Here is a 27280-nt window from a genome sequence, read left to right on the forward strand (position 1 = left end):
CTCTTGGGATAGACAAGGGGTTGTAATGCAGTCCTGGTCAATGTGTGATGGTGGGTATGTCAAAGTGTTATCATGGGTTTCAGTGCGTACAATATCCTCTGTGGAGTGTGGGTGCTGGGTATACTGTATTTACACCATGGTACCCCCAGTACATGTCCCATGTTCCACTGTATGGGGAAAACTGTCACCATCAACCATACAGGTAACGGATAACACTATCCAGACCAGTTATGCATGTGCTGTGTGCAATGTATCTGTAACAGAATGGACACACTGACAAGGTAGTTAGCACTTATAAGCCCAGGTCTCTCAGATGTCTATATGACTGTTATGTGTTTGTCAATGTGTATATGACAGTATGTCATACTATGTATTGTCCATAAACAACCAGTACATCCCCCCATTAACATACTGTACAGGCCTGGGGATGTTCTTCATGTAACATGTAACCTGGAACACACCTCATCCTAAAATCTGTGTGGTGTGTGCAATTAAGGCCACACACATCAGTAGCACTACATACCTAGGTAGGGGTTCTAGTCCCAGTGTTACCAAGTAAGAGTGTGTGTGTGTATGTGAAGGAATCTACTTCCATTTGCAAAATAGTATTTATTTTACGTTGCCAAAACCTCAAACTGTCGACAGCGTAATAATCGACATGAAAATGTCGAAACCCCTGAATATCGAACACACACACACACAAAAAAAAAAGACACCCATACACAACACAAATTGCTCTATGCAGGGGGGCAAGCCTCACTGCAGCCCCCACACCCCCCTCTACTTAAATATGCCAACTCTGAGATTGCACTACATTGCAGTAAATGGACATATCCCCTTATGGAGATTTCCATTTACACGCGTGTTAACTTTTGCTTTCAACATTTTGGTGCCGACAATATCAGCTTCAATATTGTCGGCCTTTGACAGGGTGAAGTAGACCCGCAAAATATACATGTCCTAAGAGGTGAAGGTCATCTGTCCGAGAACTCCCTGGCAAATGCTAACATTTCACAGGTGTCATCCTGTGGAAATATATTTCATCACAACTAGTGGTAGATGTGTAAATGCTCTCTTCCCCACTGTATAGGTGTACAGCGATACTAAGGTTGGTATATATAGCTGAGTGTGGCACTTGTGGACACAGCCACCATCATTGCAGTTACTGTTGGGTGTATCCCCAGCTTAGCTGGCCATAATACTGTACAGTTCATGTTAAAAGGTTAAATAGTTGTTTATCACACTATCTGAGGTTCTACAGCACCTCTCACCCTGCAAAGGGTAGGGCTGTGCCACCCACACCAGCATACATATGTATATCGAGTTGAGGATTGCACTACATTGGGGAAGGGGACATATACCCTGCCAGTACCATCGTCACTGACATTAAACTAGCAGATTGCTTATTTCCCAGTGTGTTGTTGTGCCTGTTCTGTCTTGGTGGAATTACATAGGCTAAAATGGGTTCCTTGCACAGGTACATACATTCATGTGTACAGTATTCTCTGTGTATTGCATCAACACCAAAGCCTCTGCATGTGTTATACACAAACATGTGGTGTGTACCACCCAGTACACTTGCCATTGTCCACTGTAGAAGGGCTGCTGACATCAGCCACCATCCACTCACCTGTATACACCACCCCCAGACCTATCGGCCATGTGGCACATACAGTAACTGTTATACAGACCTGTGACATGTGTCCCCCTGTACCCAGGATATGGGACAGCCAAGGTGTCACCACAGTGCCATACCCCTTGTAGGATACAACAGCAGACCATCATCCTGCTGACACATGGACACCTACAACACAAATGGAATACATTATGGAGACCACAATCTCTCAGTGTTAATAACAGCTATAATGCATCATGGCTGGACAGCTACACTTCCTGACATGTAAGCATTAAACTTTACTGCTGACAACAGGTTACACAGCATTACATTGGTACACTGTAGTACAGTTACCCTGTGCATCAGAACCATATTAGCCTGTCTTTGCATCGATGTTATGGATGACAGGGATGTGGCACAGGTATAATTATTTGCACAGGGTGTGTTGTTGGTTTGCCAGAGACCTTGGCTGAGCCATACATTTGACACCATGTGTGTGAGTGAGGGGGGTTTATTATTATTGGGGCTGTTGTTTGTGGTGTGTGTAGGTATGGAGTTACCCTAGCTGTGTTAGTATTGTGTATATATATACACACAGTTCTGCCATGTGGCTGCCCTATACAGTGGTTTGTTGGACAGCTGCAGACCGTACCTGGCAGGGTGTGCAGTTCACCATCTCCAGCCATGGAAATGAGAACTGTGCCTGCCAGAGTTTCCACGGGCACCACCAGGTACAAGCCACAATATAGTACTCTCCCCTGATGATGACATATGTCCGCTGGATCCAGGTCCCTCTTTGGACTAGCCAGGACCACATGCATGTGGCCTGCTGGGGTATGGTGTGGACAGTACCCCCTGCAGTGCTGGGGCTGGTACTGCCACTACGGGAGCAGCTCTGTCTTCTGGCATGTCCACGTTGACCTCCAGCTGTTGGTGTTGCTGGCCTACGTCCACGTGGCTGTTGCACCACTCACACCATATGCTTGAGCACAGACATTCCACAGTCAGGGATTTCCACCATCTCACCCAACCATCTATCCATGACCTCTGAAAATTAACGGAGGGCACCTGCAAGATCACGGATTTTGTTAGTAACAGCTGAATGAGTAGTCCTCTGCAGCCTCTCAACCTGTCTAGTGTGCCATTCCATACGTGCCTGTGCCCCCATGATGGCCTGAAACATGCATCTGGTGGCACCAGATGTGGCACTTCTGCCAGGGGCATGATGACCAGCAGCCCTCCAACGAGCACCCCTGTACATCTGACTATGTGGTACCCTGCTGCACATCCGGCTATGGCTGTTGTGTCTAGACACATGTGCCATAGATACCACACTGTTCTGTCCCATGCCACCAACTGCCAACTGTCCCTCAGCTATGGCCACTGGTGATGGGGTATACATAGGCAATGTGACTGTTTGCGGGGATGGGGTGGATAACAGTGGGATGTCAAAAGATGGCATAGCTTCAGCCCCTGACAACCCCACCTGTGCCTCAACACACCTATCATCATTTTCTGTGTCTGTATGGACACCAACATCAGATTGCCTACAGGGGGGAACCTGACCCACCTCGCCACCTGTGAAGGGAAAACAAGAAACGCACTTTAAGACCTGTACGTCATTGCTTAACAATGCACACACACACACACACACACACACACACACACACACACACACACACACACACACACACACACACACACACACACACACACACACACCCTGACATTCCACCATACTACTTACCTGTCCCTGACTTTACAGAATGTCCCTAGTTTTTTCTCTTATTTTCCCCATCCTGCATCAGTCTTGAATAATTACAGTCAATAATATCAATCATTAATGTATCATTCTTCTAATTGCACAGAAAAATGATCACAAAACATGACTTGTTACTCTATTAACTCTTTAACTTGATTGGAGTCATTTTTTCAAAGACTCCCTGATGTAATCAAGTGTTCACCCAGGTTTTGTCCAGATGTCTTGAGCATGGCCCCCATATGTTATGAGCTACGACAGTCAGTCAATAATGTCATGCACTGGAGTTTCATACTTAACTATTGTTCAGCTGATGCAAGATCTGTTGCTCTATTAACTTTTTATGTGGACTACAGTAATATTTGGAAACACTCTGTGGTGTTGTCTAATAATTCCCCAATGCGTCTTTAGTGTTGCATACGTGGGTATTCTTTCACCTTTCTGCTGATTGCAATTTAAAAACTATCCTTGGTGTCTAGTTTTTCCTCCCAATGCATATTTCATGCTGCAGACTTTATTATACTATCAGCTGTCCTGTGATTACATTTCAGAAAAGTATTCCTGGTATCTAATGTGTCTGTCCATGTCCATCTACTGCATGATTTCTTAGGGAAGTTGAGAGGTATGAACAATCCCACACTCACACATGTGCATACATTGACACACATACAAACACACACACACATACACACACACAATTTACATACATCAACCCCTCCTCCACTCCAGCAGATAGCACTTACAGACAAATTCACCCCCCCACACACACTTATATGTGAAGTTGCACAAAGATATTACACACAGACCTCTCATTACCCATCTGTCAACATGCATGACATATGGCATTCAACAGCATGCAGTGCAGCTATAGTCAATCCCTGTTACCAACATTATACATCTCTGTGATGCATGGGTTGTGTTAGTAGGTGATGCCCCTTCCCCTGGAATGCACTGCACCCATGTATACAGTATTGCTGTGCACCTGTTCGGCACTCTGGCATGTACTGTGCATCATACCTCACAGGTGCACACACCATTGATAAATGTTTATATGCGTGTCAGTTATGTTTGCTCTGCTGCTCACAGCCCCTATGTGTTTGTCCAACACATACCTGGGATGATATGTGGACAAATGTCATTTGTGAATGCCTGATGTCTGATTTACAGATCTCATCATCAGCTGTGCATGTATGGCCAATAAAATACAATTACACTGACAACCTTCACACCTTACCATGGCTATGGGGAGTGTACACACCCTTATTGATATGGCACCCTCTTCCCTGATATGCTATGGGGCCATATTACTGCATATGTTAACATTACATGGACCTGCTATGTGACATATAAACTGTGCAATCAAATGCAGTATCACAAAAATGTTAGTTGTGCAGATGCTGATTGAGATGCATACAATTTGTTGGTGCATATGTGTGCACACCCTTATCATGATGGTTTGTTGTACCAACTGTTATGTGTATTACAGCAGTCACTATTCCTGAAAGGGGTATACTATCATGGGCCATCTGCATTTGCCAGTATTTGGTCACTGCCCTACAAATGTCCCCCAATTCTACATGATTGCAAGGTCAACTCATGTGCACAGCCCTTGGAGGTCACACAGTGCCATCACTATTGGTGTGGAGTCAGGGTTATGTCTGCCACAATTCATGACCTAGACTGCGCGCAGATACACCCATTCTTAGCAAGCTTTGGATCTCTGCTTCGGTGCACTATTGTGTTTCAGGATGACACCCCCTCCCCATCCTCAGCCATTTTGCAGATGCTTGACAACTATGGCCTACAATGTGTACTGACCTAGTCCCTGCTAATGAATGGCAAACATACAGGTGTACACTGGCACCAGCAAGATACAGATGGGGATGGTGGACCTGAGGTGGGGTGAGTTGTTGGTTGTGCAACACATGTATCTCAAATGATACTGTCTGTAGGTTTCCAACTTGGTCTTGGTACACTAGTACACATTGAAACGCATGCCTTTGGGTGACTTTTGCTGTTATGCATACACTACCTGTAGAGAGCCCTAGCTGATGTTCCCTGTGGTGCAACTGTCCCATCTGATTACCCTAACCCATGGGCCACACTTATGCAGAGTCCAGGCAATTGCAGACACAGGTACTGCACAGCCAGTACTTGCTAGACATTCCTGCAACTCCCTCAGTGTTGTGGCATGTTACTAGGCAGCCTGCATGACCAGTTTGCAACATGTATCTGTCTTGGATGGCCATCTGTTTATTTTCTACATTAATCCTGTCCCATGCATCCTCGCCACATACATGACTGTCTGCACTGTTTGCCATGGTATATGCAATGGTGAGGTAAAGCTACATGTCCAACTCCTGAGTGCTACCTGTTGGTATGGGATCCATTCCATGGCTTGTAAGATGTGTGCAAGCCACGGCTACCTCTGTTGCAGGTAAGTGGGCACATTTGATGGCCAAACATCTTGGACAGCAGACCATTTCTTGGTGTAACACTGAGGACCTGTACTTGCTGGAAGGTCTATACTTATGAAGAGTGCATGCTGTCAGTACCTCAAAAGCTGCTTTAACAATATGTTATCTGGAGTGTATGCAAACATATGCTTCCAGTGTTTGTGAAGGTAGGTATTCATAGGTTCATAGTTTCATAGATAGGTACTAGGCTATCGGCCCAAGGACCTAAGTAAGACTAGCCAACAAGGTTCCCTGGCTTACGCCACCCAAGAAAGTTAATTTCCAGTGCCCCTGTCGAGCAGAGCTACAGAATTGATCCCTGGGATGTATTTCCTATTTCCCATGCACTCATCAAGATTTTTCTTGAAGAGTGCTAGTGAGGAACTTTGCTTGACATAGATGGGTAGCTTGTTACAGAGTATAGGAAGTCTCTGGGACAGGAATCTATCCCTCCTGAATGTCCTGTTTATTGTGGTGACAAGGTTTAGGTCCCTAGAGTGTGTAGCTCAGAGGGATTGGGATTTCTTTAGGTGCAGCATATCCAACAGCTCTGGATTTAACATAGCTTTATATGTTATTCCCCATATTTGCTGTCCTAACATAGGATTCCATATTACACATTCATTGCTCATGTTAGGACCACATTGCAGGTTGTAAGGGTTGTGGAATGCAGTATTGTGATATGACATAGTGCAGATCTGTAACAGTTGCCATTGTAATAGTGGTATATACACTGTTGTAGCACTGTATAAGGGTGATGTTTCAGACATGTCTCTACTGTAGGCCATTTGTCCCACCATTATGTTCATCTCTGTGCACATATCTTGCAATGACATGTTGTTAGTTTTATTGCAGGACTCTTACATGCCCTTCAGATATTCCACCATGGTGACCACCGTGATGCAGTGCAGTTAACAGCAACAATAAGTGAACATGTACAACATGCATTATGGGTAGGCGTGTTAAATGTGTGCATGGAATATACCATGGCCATAACATGATCAGTGTATTGGCAAACCTAAACAAACACCATACCCACCAGCTACAGGCTGCTGCACCAGAGGTATTCCAGAGGGACCTACATAGTTGTGTGAGAGATGTGATGTCAGTAGCCACACCTGTAGCATTGGTACAGGGTGGGAGCAGCATTACAGTACATCAACAGTACAAACCCACAATACTACAGATTATGCACATCTGTTTATTACTATAACACAGCAACAGACTATATATATATATTTTATCTCACATACGCATGATTAAACTGTTGGGTGTATCCCCAGCTTAGCTGGCCACAAATGCAGATGGATATGCAACAGTGGTCTACGGATGTGCCCTGTGGCCTTATGTGCACACTCCTCGGCCATTGTGTGGGTAGCACCCACCTCCACTATGTAGTCCGCCGGGTCTTGTGTTTGCGGGCGGGCAGGTGCCCTGAGGCTGGCGAGGAGCTCCTCAGCATGTGTCAGGGAAAGATGGATGACATGACCCCCCAATGGCAAACTGGTCCCTTCTAACCACAGCAGCACGCCAATGGCAAGGCGGAGTAGATCAGTGTACCGATGTTGGACCTGCTCATAACTGCAGTTATGCAGGTCGACATAATTTATCCTGTGGACAAGATCGTTCCACAGGGCAGTCCTCTCCTGAAGATCATGGGCTGTATGCCCAAACAGGTTGTGGTAGTGCTGCACCAGGTATGTGATGATGACGTCATTCTCCTGGGGTGTGTAAATCGGAAGTCTTTCCCAAGACATTGTGCCTGAAAGACATAAAGAGGGAAACAGGTTTGAGGACCTCATACTGCAAGGATATAATAGTTGTTAGTACACATCTCTGTCTCCTCCCCACCATATCTGCAACAACAATCTGATCACACAACTCAATGGGTATGTCTACAGCAGACCTACTGTTGGGACATATATCATATTGTACAACAATTTGTGCAATGTGTTTGTAGTCATGTTCCATGTTAAAACACTATCATTGGTGACCTGTTACAAACAATGCCACCTGCATGCCATTGTAAGGGCCACTATGGTTCCATATATGCATGTGTTCTGTTTGCTATGTGACTGCTGCATATCTGTTGTTTTGTGTTAATGGGAATATCTATGTATGCTGTTAGACATAATCCTGGAATGTGTGGACTATTACTACCCACATATGTTATATAACAGTGACACAATAGCATGCTTGGGAAGACAGTTGGGACCTACCCTGGAACCTCATCATCTACTGGTCCTGCACTACATTCAGGTGGAACCACCTCAGAGGATGGTGTTCACCTCCCTGGGAGCACACACAGACAGGATCCTGTCACCCGAAGTCAGGTCAGGGTCTGGTGCATAGGGAGTTCCACAGAGACTTGGGGGATGTGCTACAGCACCTTGAGGCCCCTAGTACAGAATCACAGGGTCCGCATGCTCCTCCTGCTCAGCCCCCAGCCCAGGCACCCTCAGGGCCATGAAGATGCTGTTGTGACTGCCCATAGGTGGGGACCTTGATCCCATTGTTTGCATATGGAGGCTCATGGGGTACCACATTCCAAACAACACTCCCCATCCAAGGTGTTTACCCATCACGTGTCATATACTGCCCCTGTATGCTGTCTTGTCTGTCTTCCAACCCAACCTACTTCCTCAAATATATCTACTATCCTTCCCCAAAATACCAATCCCACCTTCACAAACAAGGGCAATGTGTTCCCAACATGGAGTTCACACCATATATAAATATCCATTTTGCACCTAATTACTGCTGTATATATATCTGTGTATTGATAGGTGTGATGTTCTCTCACACATATCGTGCAGCACTGTCATTCAACAGTAGGGGACATGTATTTATATATATATATATATATATATATATATATATATATATATATATATATATGTGTGTGTGTGTGTGTGTGTGTGTGTGTGTGTGTGTGTTTGTATATATGTAGACATACACGTCTATATATATATATATATATATATATATATATATATATATATATATATATATATATATATATATATGGGTCTACTACGGTTGATTGAAAACTCACTTGATTGAAAATTAAATTACTAGGACCACTTCACTGAAAGCTCACTTGACTGAAACTCATTTCGTTGAAAGTTATAAGTGGCCTTTTCCCCACTGTAGTGCGACCTTGGAGTTTGTATATAAAGTAAGGGGGGTGTGGAGGGCACAGCCCCCCACATTGGGGGATGTTGGGGGGTGAAGCCCCCCCACATATCTTGGTTATATATTCTCTTTTGGAAACAGTTATTTATTGCACTTGTAAGTATCACTGTGTATAGTTTCAAATGTTTATAATATGTGGGGGGCTATGCCCCCCACACCCCCCAGTGTAGGAGGCTGTGCCCCCACCCCCCCCTTACTTTATATACTAGCTCCAGGGTCACACTACAGTGGGAAAAAGGCCATTTATAACTTTCAATGAAATGAGTTTCAAAAAATGAGTTTTCAGTGAAGTGGTCCTAGTAATTTCATTTTCAGTCAAATGAGTTTTCAATCAACCGTAGTAGACCCATATATATATATGTGCCTGGTGCCACAGCCAGATGAGGTGGGAGAGGTGGGTCCGCTGGGACCGGCCTTCCCTAACGTGCTATGGTGTTGCAATTTTAAAACATATGTGGGTTAGTAATAGTCAACACATTCCAGGATTAGGTATAACTGCATGCATAGATATTTCCATTAACCCAAAACACCAGATATGGAACAGTTGCATAGCAAACAGAACACATGCATATATGGAACCACAGTAGCCATTACAACAGCATGCAGGCTACATTGATGGCAGCATGGCACCAATGTGGGAGTATTTCAACATGGCACATGCATAGAAACACATTTCAATATTTATCAAACAATAGGACATATGTCCCAATAGTATATTTAATTGTACACATACCCATTGAGTTGTGTATTTAGATTATTGTTGCAGATATGGTGGGGAGGAGAGACAGATGTCAATTAACAACTTGTATATCCCTGCAGTTCTCACTACTTTCTTAGTCATTGTTGTAATCTGTACCTTACAAGTATTATTACACTACCCTATGGCCTTAGTTTGGACAGTGGTATGTTTGTAGACAACTATATACGTAAACTGTGTTTTACCTGCAGTATACACCTCTTACCTGGTATACCTGTGGAGGTAATGTTTGTTAACGCTACCTGACGTGTATTCCCAGATTCCAGGTTGATGTTATGCACATACCTCTCAATCTCTTATTGCAAGGTTTGACAACATGCAGGTGGAACTGGGACATATTTTGACAATTGCCCTCATAAACCTTTGGTGAGCTGCTACAATGACAGGTTTGTTTTCATATAAAGACAGGAACCAATACTATTAACACGAATAGAGGCAGCAGAGTATCAAGCAGGATCCGATTTATTCAAACTCTTAAAAATGAAATAAAATAAAATCATTTACATGTACTAAGCGCTTTCACCCATATCCACTGTGGGCATCTTCAGAGTACAATAAACATCTAAAATCAACGTCATTAAATACACAACAAATAACACAACGCCCAGATGTAATAACCAATGAATGGTTCCAACTGATTAATGTAATTAATTAAATTAATTAAATTCATGGAACTTCACATTTTTCTTTCTTTTTGAAAATCCAGTGAGATAAACATACTACACTAAAAATCTAAAAATCTAAATGTGCTGTAGCTAATGATATTAAGCTTTGACAATGTGCTGCCTCTATTCATGTTAATTGTTTTCATATACATTTTCTGAATATTTACAGGTCTGACAGTCATTTATATGTAATTAAAAGCTGTCTAAATGTCAGAGATCATCACACTGATTTGCCAGGGGACAGGGTAACAGGCAGTGGATAAAGGCCAATTATCTGGACATTCTGAACAAATCTGTACAGTTGAGAAGTATGATTCTGCATACAGCTTACTACCACTCCCAGGAAAATAAAACAGTGTATATCACACTTGAGTGTGCTATTTAGATATTGATGCGTATCTCTTCACTGATTTCTGTCTATACGTCTCCCATGGTTTTACAATCTGACCTTGTAATTATAACAGTCTTATACAGGGATTCCTAGACAGTTTTATTATGTAGCACAGTGTGGGTGACAGTGATGAGTAATTCATTATTATTCAGCGACTCTGTAACACTAACAATGCTGTACAATACCAGACTAAACAGTACCAGTCCAGGATTTCAATCTTTTTTTTCCAGGCACAGTTTACTTATCTAACAGACCTGTGGAGGGAATGTTTGTTAACATTACCTGAATGTTGCCACACATATTACCAGATTCCACGTTATTATTATGCACATACATCTCACTCTGTTACTACACACACTCTGTCATAGCTTCACAACATTTGGGTAGAGATGGGATTTTCTTTGCATATTACTCCCATAACATTTTGGTGAGTTGCTAGAGTGACAGGTTTGTTCTTATAAATATATTTCTGATGGTTATGATGTCTGACAATCAATTGTATCTCATTATTTTCTGCCTAAACCTCTGGGATCATCCCACTGATTTGCCAGGGGGACAGGGTGACAGGCAGGAACTTTAAACCAATTATCTGAACTTTCTGACAAAATCTGTACAGTTGAGGGTATGATTCTGCATACAGCTTAATACTACTCCCAGGATTCAAGTCATGGCTGTGTGTGCTAAAAATGCAGCAGTTTACATCACAGTTGAGTGTGCTATTTGGATTTTGTTGTGTATCTTTTCACTGTTTTCTGTCTCAGTCTCCCCCAGTTGTACAACATGACCTTGTGATTACAACAGTCATATACAGACACTCCTACACATTTTATTTATGTAGCACAGTGTGGGTAACAGTGCTTAATACAAAAATACTATTAAGAGAATGCAACACTACATTACCATATGATACCAGAGTAAACACAAGCAGTCCAGTAGTTAGATCTTTATTGCCAGGCTGTTACCCTTTTATTTACATACAACCTATATGAGACTCTTCCTGCCATATTGTCTGGTTTATTCAGTATATCCCACACACAGTGCAGGTTTTATACTGGCAATTAACTTTCTACTACTTTTAGATTTATTTTTTTATGACAGTACATGGAAGATTATTACTAACCTGCCTCGCGACTCAGCCTTTGCAGCCTACATGCATGGGCTTCCTGATTCACAACCCGCTCCGCTGACACTGTCAGAGACATAAAAGGAATATTTAGCCATACCTATCCATAATATACATGAGCTAGCAATTATTAAACAATTAGTAGAATGAGTACTTACACATTGCTGGGACATCACCCTGCCTAGATTCTTGGATCTACTGATCCAAGAGCTCCCTCTTCTTCCTTTTCAGGTTGGCATAGTGATGCCTGACCTGCTCACCAGTTTGAGGGACACGAGTAGCACTGGTGAGGTCACAAGCGAGACGGTCCCAGGCTTCCACTTTATATTGGGACCCCTGATACTGGCCCTGCAGCAGTCTCTCTTCATGGTCTTTTATCAGGAATCCTGCCATGACCTTGGACTGCTGGATGCCCCAGTGCTATGTTTGGAAGCGTGATCCTTCCCCGACACCAAACATTGTCCCTACAGGAGGAAGCTGCAACCAGTTATGAGAAGTATTCCTGCCTATGGAGTTTAAATAGGACCAATTTCCTGCACTTTGCCATGATTGGATGGTTTTGAAAATGCTATGTTATGGGCAAACCTGCTTACCTAAGGCTGGCATTGCTTAAAGGGGCATATCAATGGGCAAATCGATTTAGCTGGGCTATGCATTGCTTACACCTGGTAAGCAGAGGTGTACAATGCTTAGCATAGCTTATTTTTAAATTTGCACACCATTTGCTGTTTTGCATTGATTTATCATTCATTACATGTTATATATTTGTTTAGTGTCTGTGATTCATGTGTATGTACACTGTATGGGGTACTTGTGTTTATCAGGGGATTTCACCACTTTATTACAATGACACCTCACATCTGGACTTAATGCAGTAGTCCAGTTCACATATATATGTTATTTAGTAGGTTATACAGCAAAAAACTGTTTATAGATTCCTTTCACCTGTAAATTGTGATTTTTTTATAGTGAGGATCTGTCTGGGTTCATAGGTTCATAGGAGGGTACTAGGCTATTGGCCCTAGGGCCTATATAAGCCTAGCCAAAAGTGTACCCTGGCTTTTGCCACCCAAGAAAATTATTTTCCTGTGCCCCTGTCGAGCACAGCCATAGAAGTGATCCCCGGGGCGAATTTCCTATCTCCCATCCAATCATCAAGATTTTTCTTGAAGAGTGCTAATGAGGAGCTCTGTTTGACATAGATAGGTAGTCTGTTCCAGAATATGGGAAGTCTCTGGGACAGGAATCTATCCCTCCAGCATGTTCTGTTTATTGTGGTGATATGGTTTAGGTCCCTAGAGCATGTAGCTCAGATGGATTGGGATTTCTTTAAGTGGAGCATGTCCAACAGCTCTGGGTTTGACATAGCTTTGCATGTTAGGCAGAGATCGCCTCTGAGTAGGCGATATGCAATGGAGTAGAGATGGAGTTTTTTGAGACCGTCTGCGTAGGGCATCTGTTTGAGGCCAGTAATCCTCTTTGTGAGGTATTTCTGTGGTCTTTCCTGTTGTTGTAGATGTCTTGTGAGGTACATACCAAAAGGAGCGCTGTACTCTATAATGGGTCTAATGAGTGATGAGTAGAGGGGAACAATGACCTCTTTTTTTTTCTGGATGAGAAACCTTTTGTGATGAGGTGAGCCATGTAAAAGGATTTCCTGACCACTGTGGCGATGTGATTATCAAAGGAGAGACTACTGTCCACCTGTGTCCCAAGGTCTCTTATCACATTTTCGGTGTTAAGTAGACTACCAGCTATGTGGTAGTTCATGGGTACAGAGTTTTTACCAAAGGGGATGACAATACACTTTTTGGCATTGAGCTTCAGGCCATGGTTTTGACATCAGGCATATGTCTCAGTGAGGCCCTTTTGTAGTATGTCCACATCATTAGGAGTTTCGATTATGGCTCCTAGTTTGCAGTCATCTGCAAACTTTGTTAGCCAAAGACCTTTTGTGTTAACCTGTACTTCAGAGAAGTAGATACATTCTATGTATAGCTGTGATGTCTTACTGTTTAACTGCTGTGACTATAGTGTACATGGTCCTGGATTCAAGACCTGCAAGGGATGTTTATTTTGTTGCTGGGCAGAACAGGGGCTGTTGGATACAGAGTGATTAAGGCACTTTTAAGCAGTTGTAAGCAGGTTTACATGGGTTTGCATGATGGCAAGCAAAGCTAACTTCCAGTTAAATGTTCTTACACTCAGTTAGCCTCTAAATTGCTTATCCTGTGTAGGCATTGCTTACCATTGCACAAACAGGCTTAAACCCACTTACTACTGCTTAAAAGTGCTTACTCTTGCTTACCCTTGCACTAATTTAGAAAGAAATGAAACATGGGTCTTGGGAAAGTGGTAGATTTGGACACTTTATACATTTTTTGCACTATTTGCTCTATGAAGTTGGTTTATCACTCATTACACATTATAACTTTGTTTAGTATCCCTGATCCTTGTGTACATATACTGTATGGGGCACTTGTGTTTATCTGTGGAGTTTACCACATTATTACAATGACATCTCACATCTACACTTAATGCAGTAGTCCAGTTCACAAATATGTGTTATTTAGTAGGTTAGAAAATTTTCTTAACTTGCTTTCACATGGAAAATGGAATTTACTACAGTGAGGACCGAACTGGGAATGATTGCTCGCAAAGTGAATGCCCTAACCACTACAGTATTGCAGTACTACTTCTAATGAATCTATTTTGCTATTTGCCTTCTTGTGCCATTTAAGCTAGAGTATGCGTAGCTAAACAATGTGCAAACCCGTGCAGCTACAGTTAAATTTAATCTGTTTGATAAAAAAAAAAAATTTCTAATGTTACTTTCTCTAGCAAGGGACAGGTTTCATTTATTGCTGTGGATTTCTGCATGCATCTGCACATTTGACAGAAGTCCTGGCGTGTTTCAGTTGCTATGAGCATAGGGTTTTCCTGGAAAGTGGAGCTTTGACCTTTGCAATGACTGTGGATGTGTTTTGTCCTGCAACATGTCATGTTTGTGCACTAACAGTCCCACTTTGGGCATTTGAAGAGGTGGCAACTCCCCCACATTCTCACTCATTGTAATTGCTGAACGGCAATTCTTGACTGCAGGGGCTTGTATATTGTGAGAGCACTGCTCTCAGACACACACCCTCTGCACTCATCCATGCTTCTGTGTCCGTTTAGGAGCAGAGGCAGCACGCCTTCATAACTATGCATGTCTCGCTGCCGTGCTGCTCTTAAATGGTCGTTTCCATGCAGGAATAGATATGGAAGGATAAATAAATTTATATTTAATGAAAGTGGACTTTGGCAACAGTATTGAGTAAAATCAGATGGTGGTCATGGAAAAGGAGTGGGTCTAGTAAGGATAAACACTTGATATAGTGTGTGTGTGTGTGCAAGAGAATTATGAATGTATAGTAGTAAAGGAAGGAAATGAAAAATTATACATTTGTAAATTTGTAAATATGCAAATATCTTGTAAATTTTTTTTTTGTATAAATAAAGGACCTCAGCTCTTTCTGATAGATGCTGTTGGTTACTGAGCAGCCATCATCCGGGCAGTCATGAGGAATTTTCCATTTTGTGGCTACAACACCTAGCTAGCAGCTGAAACATGCATGAATACAGTTGTGATGGCCTGTTAAGCCTTTCCCTGAGTGTGAATATTTCCACGTCTGTTCCATTAACAGTACCAAATGATCCTGGCTTTTCAGAGCCAACCGTGTGTCCTAGTCTATTATACTGCATGCAGTGTCTCTATATTAAGTAGGTAGAGGCATTGCAGCAGGTCAGACAACCTCACACTCTTTAGGTAGGTAAATCAACATTGTCCACTTTATTTTGCCCTTATTTATCATCTCATCTAGTACCCAGATCTGTTGTCAACCCTCAGCTATGTGGGTCACAGGCAGGACTTGTTCTGTTTGTGCATGGAGGTGAGACTGTTTTACTTTTGGTTTGACAGGTACAGTAGCACATTAATTTAGTTCAGTTTAAGTCTGCTCCTTTAATACAGTTTCATTGCTATGTGCTTTATTATTGACATTTTTATGATTTAATCCAACAATTTCTTATTGCACTGCATCTGATACATGAAAATATGCATTTCTGTTTTGAATGCCACATTTCCCCACATTTTCTACAGTTAGTAGACGTTCAAAATCTCCACAAATATAAGATTTTCACCACACTAAGTATCTGATTTACATAAAAAGAAATCTCACTGTGCATGCCTACTAGTCTTGTTTCTTTCACTCTTAATTCAAAAATTCCTCCAGTTTCCCTGTGTCCTGCCTTATTATCCCTAGGAACTACAAATAACACTTTGAGTCTCCCCTGAATATATTCCATGTCCAGTGAAACTATTTTACTTTACTTCTGCTGTCCTGATTAGAGTAGGTCAATAAATAAGTAAGCACATGTCCAGAAATGTCACCTTCTATCCAATGTCTATAAGTTTAAGATGTCGACATAGACATGACAGTGTCGGGTTCATAACACTTTTATTCTTTTACTGGTATTTATTCAGTAGCACAATGCTGTTTATAGGAAAGACTCCCAAAACTGATTACAGTACTTCTTTTGGGACCTAAGCATTGCCTTTATTTTATTATTCTACATATTCTGTATTTCTTGAAAGGTTGCTCATCAGTTTTCACATTCCCTTTCATCTATATTTTGTTTCACTTCATAATACTGTGTTGTTTTCTTTGTTGATTAACTATGATTGCTTCTTATTATCATAATACCATAGCCAGCCTTAGGGGTAGTTTTCAGGTACTTTTTATGTATATTTTTAATAGTAATGAAAAGTGGCATTTCTTCACTATAAGAAAAAGTAAATACGTGAAATGTGCCTCTACTGCATGACAACCAACTCTTTTTTCTAATTCTCAGCTATCCCTGATTTTACAGAAAGGGCCTGATTTTGCTTACTCTAGCCCTGGCCTTGGCTCAGATACCTCCCAATTGTCCAGGTTTTTGCTTTATACTTTCAGTCTGTTCTGCATAAAATTTTAGTTTTTCTGGCAAATCGTTGAGGAGAAAACTTGCTAAATAATGGCAGACATTTCAGTTTCAGATGTCATATCCTTCAGAAAATGTATGCTGATGTACATTTTCTTGTAAATCTTTGAAGACAGAAGCCAATAAATAATGACAGACATTTGAGTTTCAGACTTCATATCCTTCAGAAAATACATTAATGGAAAACACATTATTTTTGTGACGTTCCAAGTTTATAAAAAAAAAAAAAAACAAATAAATTATTTTGTTGGTTATGAGCCTTTATCTTTCCATTATTTTTGCCTGTGACATATATCTGCTGAGAGGTTGAGGTATTTTTATTTCCGATAAACCACAGAGGATCACAGTCAGTCAAAAGTGCAAAACAATAGGAGTTCTGTGCTTCTTTTTCCTCAGACAATGTTTGTTGATGCTAAACCTGTTGCTCTATTAACTAAGTGAAGTTGACTAACAGAAAAACGTTGACCTGTCTGTGGAGGAATATAACTAGTAGTTGCTTTTTACTCATTATTCTGACTTTGTGGGATTACTGTGATTTGTGGAGAGTAACTTGAAATACTTTAGTGCATGGCTACTGTTTCCGTTGAACAAAACAGAAATACAATCCATGGCTATCATATTAACTATAACTGAGGTGTGTGGTTTGGATCTGTCTGTAGAAAACATATTTATTTATTTAAATTTGTTCACTGGGGTAGAACACTGATCAAACAATGACCATTTACAGGCTCAACACAGGTTACATCATAATGTAACAAAACAATGTATAGTATACAAATAAAGATTTACATTTATAGGTTCATAGGTTGGTTCTAGGTTATCGGCCCTAGGACCTATACAAGCCTAGCCATAACAATTTCCTGGCTATTTCTTCCCACACTATTTACTTCCTGGACCTCTGTCTAGCAGGGAGACTGATGTGATCCCCATGTATAAGCAAAGACAATCTAAAGAGCAACATATACATAGATCTAGCAAGCTGAATATACATGCAGTTACAAAACTAGAATAGAAAAGAGAGAACAGAGTTAAAGTAGGAGAAGTTGTGGAGATGTGGGTATTAGCTGCTAGGTTATGAAAGCTAATAGAGACCAGTAGGACGAAAGAAGGGATTAGATTTTGTATAGTGGATTTAGAACAGAAAAAGTACAGTAAGTAAGTAATTTACCCTCTTGTTGTTTTGTCAATTTAAAGGCTCACTGTCTGGCTTTTTAGAACTAGTGTACATTTGCAGGATAAAAGCAACTTAGAATACTTCAATGTATGCTACTATTTCCACGGAACAATGAAACGAAGTACACAGCCATCATTTTAGTTATAGCTGTAGGGTTGGGGTGGACACTGTAGAAAGTAACCGCCCCTCTTGTTGTTTATCTCAGTTTAAACAGTTACTACTTGGCTTTGCAGGGCTAGTATGCATTTGCAGGATTATTGTGATTTATGCAAAGAAATCTTGGAATACTTTAATGTATAAATAATATTTGCATGGAATAGAGCTGATACAAAATTCATGACTGTTACTTTTATCATAAACATCTGAAATGCACACAGAAGTAGCTATAACTGCTACATGAGGAGAGATCTGTTAAAGTAACTTAAACACCCCACACTGTTTTGCCACACTTAGGCATGGCTGTGAATGACTGATAGTAAGATGGGAATGCTGAAATGCAGCAAGTAGCTGAGAACCCTGTGCATACCCCCACTGCATATATAAAATCACTGTTATTATTATTATAATTCTAAGAACCATATGGTCCTGTGGAAGGAGGAGGTGCAGGGGAGCAGCGGCCCCTCAATACATGTTATGATGTACATCTGTTATAGTAGTGGTGGGCATGACTGAATAAATGGTAGGGATAGAGTCTGTTACAGTTCATCCTATGGGGTTTAAATGAATTTTCAATGAGCTGCCTTCATAATGTAACTGATGTGCTTGTTTTCTCATTTTGAATATTATTTTCTACAGTGCACCCTTTGAGGTGTTTAAAGTAAGTTTCGTCAAGCTGTCTGCTTAAAGTAACTGACCATCTTGTTGTTTCCTTATTTTAAACAGTCTATATCTGGCTTTGCAAGGCCACTGTGCATTTGCAGGATTAAAGTGATTTGTGTGAAGCAACTTGAAGACTTTAATGTGTAGAATAGAAGTGGTACACGCTTCATGGCCATAATTTTTTATTATCATCTGAAGTCCACGCAGAAGCAGCTATAACTGCTGCTTGGGGTGGGATATGTCTGACTCTCTTGATCTTTGCTCATTTTGAAAAGTCAATACCTGGCTTTACAGAATTAGAGTGCATTTAGAGGATTATTGTGATTCATGTGAAGCAACTTGGAATACATTTTATGTGAGCTTAAATACAATATATCGCCATTATCTTTTATCACAATTTTCTAAAGTTCACAGTAGCTATATCTTCTGAGTGGGAGTTAAATCTATCTCTTGAAAGTAACTGATCACTTGTTTCTACAGTTAAAACAATCACTATCTGGCTTTCAAGAGTATTGTCCATTCATGGAAGTAGGATGGAATGCTTACATGTAGATACAAAAGACAAGGTTACTACGGTTGCTGTGGCTGTCTGTAAAGAAAAATGACTAGGCCGTCTACTGTTGCTAGTTCAGTATTTTGGCTTTGCATGACTAATGTGAAATGTTTGAAGCAAATTAGAATATTTTAATGTGCGGCAACTGTTTGTGTGGAGCAAAGGTGAACAGCATTCCATGGACATCCTCTTCTATCACAGTCAGATGTATGAACTATATGCAGAAATGGTTATAACTACCATGTGGGGTCGGGCCATTTAGATAACTGCAGCTAACCCATTTGTGGTTTTCTCAGTTTAAATCACCTTAAAAAATGCAAGGCATAAAAATGCTACGCAGAACATCAAAACTTTCAGAGCTTCTGAGAATATGGTGGTCCCATATTGTAAGGCTTTATAAGTAGGTTTTTACACAGGCTTAGTAGAGATCTCTGTCCTGAGCCCCATCTAGTCTAAAACAATCTTTTCTAGGAGGTGTGCACATGAGGTTCTTGTAGTTTCTGTTGACTGGAGTGGGCTTGGGACAATGCCCTTATTTCTTTAATTTTCTTCTCAAACCTCAGAGGTATGCAGAGGTCACTATAGCTTGTGGTGGGTTGGGACAATGTAGTAATTATTTTATCTTTCCTCACAAACTTCAGAGGTGTACACAGAAGGTAACTATAGCTTATATAATAACAGTGTGCTGTCTAGGAGTAGCAAGTTGGAAGCATTACTGTGATTATTTTTTTCACTTTCCTGACAAACACCAAGTGCATATTTAGGTGGTTATCTTTTGTGGGAGTGTAAGGATGCATGATATTTATACGCCTGAAAGAACAAGTTGAAATATGTCATATGCTATTTGTTTTTTTTTTTTCAGTTTTCTCCCAGTCTGATAGAGTGGTACACAGCCAGTGGTTGTCTTTTGGGAACAGAGGTGAAAAGGTATGCTGTGTATATGTATGTATGTCAGCAGCAATTTGAAATATGTATGACTGTGATCATTTGTGTTTTCCTTTTTTCATCCCAGCCTAACACTAAAGGGGATGCACAGAAAGTTATTTTTTTTTGGGGGGGGGAGTGGTGTACAGATGCAGATACTATTCTCAGGTATGATTTATGTATACTTGCAAACATTTGGCTCTCCATCCATGTGAAGCAGAGTTCCTCCCTAAACCAGTTCAAGTGCAGCTTGGACAATTGGATGGGGAACGGGAAACTCATCCCTGATTTGGCACCTATGTCTCTAATGGACACAGTCAACCTGTAAATAGTTCATCTCCCAGGCCCTAACTTGTGCATGCTTCATCTCCCAAGTCTCTGCTTACACTTATCAAGGGTATCAGAACTTGTCAGAAAAATGGGATGCATGGCTAGGATTAAAAAGGCCCTTGTGGTCATTAGCCTAGTAAACACCTATGAACATATGAACCTATGAACTGCTACTATGTCAGTTTAAGCCTTGGATGCAAATTATTTCTTCCTTGGTAAATAAATAAGATTGAATTTCTTTCCTCACAGTTTTTGTTCAGTCCAACATGGGTAAAATGTTTGGATAAAAGCTCAGAAATGTACCTGAGAGCATCTAGAGCTCATGGATTCAGACATCCAGACCTAACGCAGTTATTTCATCCAAGCATAATCTTCTTTACTTAGGGACTGTTGAAAGGATGCTGGGAAAAGCAAAGTTCAGGAAGAACACATACATTCTTCCCTTAATTATGATTTTTGTTCAGGTCATCATTTAATCATAAGGGTGGAAAAAAGTTCTCAGATGCACTCCCAGACCTCTGGATTAATTAACTTACTTCCTCTATAGTTATCACATTGCAGTTCTGGTCAGTTAGGATGTGTTGAAATGGTGCAGGATAAAGTTGGTGAATAAGACTGAATTGCTTTAAAAAAACTCTGAAATGCACCTCAGTGTATCTAGGAATGTCTATGGCCTCTTGGGGCCACTAGGCTCCCCATACCCCATATTAATGAATTTATTTCCTCCACATTATCAGAGTGCAATCTTGACTATTTGGGATATCTTGAATTAATTAATACAGAAAAAAAATTGAAGAGTAAGACAGCATGTGAGATAAGGCACAAAAAAGTAATCTGGATGCTGTGGAGAGGATAGAATTGGGGAGGGGTGTGTGGGACAGATCTATATTATAACACTGAAGTCTTAAAACTTTGAATGTTATAATACTGAATTCTATGCATTGAACGCTGAAAATAGCGAAGCTGCAAAATATTGAATACTTTCCTAGGAAAAGTATTCGGTGGGCCATTTCTGCAGCTTCGCTATTTCCTCGACTGTGGAGCTAAGGTTACGGACCGGGTTAAGGTAAGTGTTTGAATGAAGGTGAGTGTACGATAGGGACATTAGGGTTAGGGAGCGGGTAAGGTGAGTGTGCGATAGGGACTTTAGGGTTAGGGAGCGGGTAAGGTGAGTGTGCGATAGTTAGGGACCTTAGGGTTAGGGTTGGGCTAATGTAAGTGGATAGCTAGTAGTGTATGTATGGTTTAGTGTAGGGTTTTGTGAAGTGTATGTGTGTGGATTATTTATTTTGGTGTGCTTGTGTTGTGTGTATGTTTGTCGGAACAGCAAATTATTTCCCTGGGAAAAAAATTTGCTATTCTGACTGTTTGATTTTATGGTCTTTCAACCGAATGGGTTCGATATTATAACATTCAAAGTTTTAAGACTTCAATGTTATAATATAGACCCATGTGGGAGGCACTGGTAATGTGAGTGAAGAGGCACCATGAAACTCTTCACCTAGGGTCCTTGTTTATCTAAGGCCAGCCCTGATATTATTTATGTACATTTGATTGAAAATGGTTTGCAGTCCAGCCACTCACTTAGTTATTAAATAAATGCATGAAAATTAATGCAGAAGAACAATCTTTCAACATTTAACACAACCTTACTACACAGCATGATATGACACAGCTAGATGCTTTCCTTCTTTTGAAAGCTCCATCTGAAAATCACATATTGTGTAACACACTAAATATGTACTCCTTGGCACTGAACTCCACACGTCATTCTTCTGAAATCTCACCAGTCTGCATCCCCTCACAATTGTTTCTTTTTTTCCCTTCCTTCCTTCCTTCCTTCCTCTTTACACAATATTGTCTCTTTTTTGGCTCTTAAATAAATTTGCTTATCCAGCTCTCACTTAATTTTGCTAAACCTAAAACAGGCGTTAACTGGTGCCAGTAGATCAGTTTATCTTAGTGCATTCTTTTGAAACATGCAACAGCATATTTGTCTTTTGATTTACATAGTCAAATTCCAGAAATTTCATTATATGGAATATGACATATCCTGATGCAAACTGGAAAAAAAAAATAAAAAAAAAATTATAAGTTAAAGTTACTCTTAATGAAGAGTCATAAGGGTTTGATTTTAGCAGAATGTACTTGGACAGAAGGATCTGAATAATGCTTATTGAGGCCCGTTCTTATAGCAAAGTGTTTTCTTTTGTAACAAGCAGAAAAAGAATTAGACTTTCTTATCTGAAATAACCAGTGGCATATTAATGTCTGGCGAGTATAAAGGAAAACAGCAATTATTCTTTTAGAAATTCATGTAGTTCTTGCTACGTTAAACATTACCAGTTTTAAGCTGAACATTATGCACTGTTATAATATGGTAAAAACTTCTTCTGAAAGTGTCATAACTATCACATAAATACAACGAAAGAAGAAGCACAGGAATGGGATTCTGACAATAGAGTTTATTCTTCAGAATAACAAAAAGGCATTTAGAAAGTGATTACCTGGGTCAAGTGAAAACTGCAAGTGATAGCTTTCTTATTAAAAGGAGACAGATTAAAGTTTAGCTTGAAATTGGTGTATTAGCAAGTGAATGAGAAGATGGGAATGATGTATCTAAAATGATATGATAATTGCTAGATAACTACTGTGTAGGAAAGAATAATGCAACCTGTGAATTAATTTTGGAGTATCATTATGGTATTATAATCCTGCTTCAGCAAACACTTCTTAGAACATGCAGAAGTACCTCCTGCTTGATTCTTCTTAGCTGGTTACTGGCTGCATTAACACCACCTTTGTGGTCAATAACAAAGACCTTTATTTAACGTTTTAACTAATTCATTACATCCTGACAGTACAGCTTCCATAATGTTGCTCTTACATATGTATAATTTTGGTATGATGTTTTGTACACGGGATGGAATTCAGTATGGTTTGGCAAAAACAGATGTAATACAGCATAGATAAATATCATTTTTATGCTCCCCTTATTCCTCAGATAACTACAGTAATCATTTGGCTTATTGTCCAGCTTAGCTCCACTTACCCTGAGTCCTCAGAATCCTCCATACCTGATATCCTGACATGTTCTTTGCCACATTGGCCTTCCAACTTCTTGGACACCGGCATCTTGCAAATACTTCTTGTGGGACTGCTGAGTGTTTCTCAGTGAGGGTATAATAAACAATGGCTGGAAGTTGCTATTCTCTGGGCACAGTCAAGCCCCATCCTAGAGCAGAGTGACTTGCACTGACACCAGATGTGCATGGAGCATGCTTTCTCATGCTTTGTGTTGGGAATTAGTCATTGACACCCTCCTCCCTTCAAATTATTGTGGCCTCTTGTGAGGCTTATGGTCTCAAAAAGTGAGATGTGCAAAGAGTGAGGTATCCAATTCCCTCCACTTATGCTAGAAGCACCAGCAAGTCATTGTTTCAGTTTAACTCACTTGGAAAATCATTCCAGCAGCTCAAGCTCACACCTGAACCCAGGTTACCCGTGACATAGATTAATGCCCTACTTGTGTGTCACAGGGCTAGTAATGGTAGCATGTAATATGAAACTTGTCTGTATTCTCAGGAACTAGCATATTGCTGATGGTGCATTTGTGTTTAGCTTACTTTAATGTGACTGTCTGACATTTAATGTGAATGTCTAACAGGCTTATTGTACTTTTCAAGTGTTGCTGTTATTTCTGTGATTCACTTTAGACAAATCACAGTGCACACTGCTGAAGTTGTTATGCACTGCTATTCATTTGCTATTTAATAAAGCACTTAAGATAAACTAAGGATCAAGATGAAAGGAAAAAATAAACATAAAATAAGCATTAATTCATATACAGATGACAATCAGTTTATTTATTTGACATTTTTGTTGACCAGGTTAGTCCGTCTGAGCTTGTACCCTTTTTCAGTGAAGACCTGGGGAGAAAAGCTCCCAGGTACAAAATTATTCAAGTAAAACAGAAGTTCACAGTCTTAAATTTTACAAGTAATACATGCACATAGTGATCAAGTGTGTCCCGTGATAGGCTAGTGCTGCATCCATTTTCATCCATTGTACTAAACTGAGTAAGGAATAACACTCCCTTTGAGCCATATACATACACAATTCTCATCCTCTGTTTTCCTCAGTTAATGACTACCTCAAGCATGGAAACACCTTACCAGCAGCCTTAATATGCTACTACTTAAGGTAATGGAGCTATCTGTTAATGGAAGTTTATATAAGCAATTACAAGAAACAGCAATGGGGGCTGCATTCATTCCAAGTTATGCAAACATTTTTATGGGCTATTTTGAAAGTCATTATGTTTATAGAAAAAATTTTCTAGTAAGCACGTAGAAAAATATTTTTGATTTATCGATGATTTGATATTTATCTGCAAAGGTGGGTAAGATCAAGATAATAAGTTCATAGATGAATTACATTAAAATGAAGTTGGAGTGAAATTTGATGGTTTGCAAATGGGTAAAGATGTGAATTACCTGGATGTTACTCTAAAAGGGAGAGATGGTACATATATTAATACTAGTATCCATAGAAAATTAAAAAAAAAACTAATTTTATTTTACATGGAGAAAGTTTCCATCCGCCTCATACCATTAAATCCATCCCTTATGGTGAATTTTTAAGGGTGAAAAGGTTATGTAGTGACCCGGTAGAAACAAAGAAGGAATTAAATGAAAGTTATAGAAAATTTTGTAGAAGAGGTTATAAGGAGGCAGATGTGAAAAAAAAGTTTGGATAAGGTTATAAAAAATAAAGGGAATGGAAAGAGTTTTGGGAGAAGTAATGATGAAAAAGAATGTATTTATTTCACCTCGACTTATTCTTTGTTGTTGGAAAAGATAATGGAACATGTTAAGTACTTTTGGAATGTCGTGAAAAGGGAGGTGGATTTTTTATGCTGTAAACAAGTGTGCTTCTTCTTCAGAAGGAGAAGCTTGAAAGATTTCTTAGTACACAGTAAGTTTAAAATGCCAATTATAACAATAAACAGATAGATAAGCAGGGAACTTTGATATGTGGAAAGTGTAGTGTGTGTAAATAAGTAGTGAAGGAATTTGGAAGTATAAATGGAATAGCATTTCAAACTAATGGAACATTTAACTGTAACACAGAAGGGGTTGTTTATGGGCTAAAATGCCCATGTGATAAATTTTATGTAGGAGAAACTAAAAGACAATTCTCCTGCAGGCTAAAAGAGCATATAAGATATATAAAAAATAACAAACAGACAAGCTCTATAGCAGTGCATTTTAATAAATGTCATAATGTCATAGGGTTACAAGCCACTTTGTTAGATAGGGTAGAGATGAATTTATATATGAATGAACAACAAGTTCCATGTTTATTAAGAAAAAAGGAAACTATAATGATTTTAAAGTTTAAAACAATGAGCTCAGTGGGTTTAAATCAGGAATGTATATGGCAAAGTATGCTGTAAAGCAGCAATGTGTGTTTTAATGGGGAAGCGATTAATTTTTAATTGTTTAATTATGTAACTGGGTAGCTAAACAAGTATAAAATGGGGGGATGTGATCACGTGAATGTATACTCTGATAAAGGCAAATCAAGCCGAGGTGCTAGAGAATAACGTTTTCTGGATTTGTTTTATTAAATACACTACTGAATTGCACCGTGACTGGCTTGGAGTTTGTGGTTCATCATATTTCCGTGCATTGAGAGGTGGTTTACATAAAATAAGCATTTGTTCATACACAGATGACAGTCAGTTTATTTATTTGACATTTTTGTTGACCGGGTTAGTCCATCTGAGCTTGTACCCTTTTTCAGCGAAGACTAGCTGAGAAAAGCTCCCAAATACAAATTATACAAGTAAAACAGAAGTTCACGGTCTTAAATTTTACAAGTAATGCATGCACATAGTGATCAAGTGTGTCCCGTGATAGGCTAGTGCTACATCCATTTTCATCCATTGTACTAAACTGAGTACATATACATACACAATTCTCATCCTCTGTTTTCCTCAGTTAATGACTACCTCTTACCAGAAGCCTTAATATGCTACTACTTAAGGTAATGGAGCTATCTGTTAACCAGGCATGCACCATTGTCTACGGCCTTCACATCCTGATCATAACCCAACTTTGTCCTTGACCTGGTTGCCCAAACTTCCAAAGGGCCTGAACTCTGGTTCATTTTACACTAGGCACAACCATTTTATTCCCTGACTGTGACCTTTTCCATTAAAATAGGATGCAGAAATGTGAAAGGGCATTGCACATCCTCATTAAGACAGAGATCAGTGAATATTTAATTACATTCATATCTAGCTTCCTGTGAAGTACAGATTGGTCCCGTTAAGCTTGACTATAGAGTTATTAAATAATTTTCATTATAATAGTGCACTACGTACTAGTGATGCCAAGCCTCAGTGCTAAGAAATAACTGACATATTTAACTACCTTCCCAGGCAGAAGCTTTTGTCCACCTGATCCTAATACTGAGTGGCATTGCTTAGT

This window comes from Protopterus annectens, chromosome 7.part0 (assembly GCF_019279795.1).
Source record: "Protopterus annectens isolate FY-2018-M chromosome 7.part0, PAN1.0, whole genome shotgun sequence".
NCBI classification, from domain to species: Eukaryota; Metazoa; Chordata; order Ceratodontiformes; family Protopteridae; genus Protopterus; species Protopterus annectens.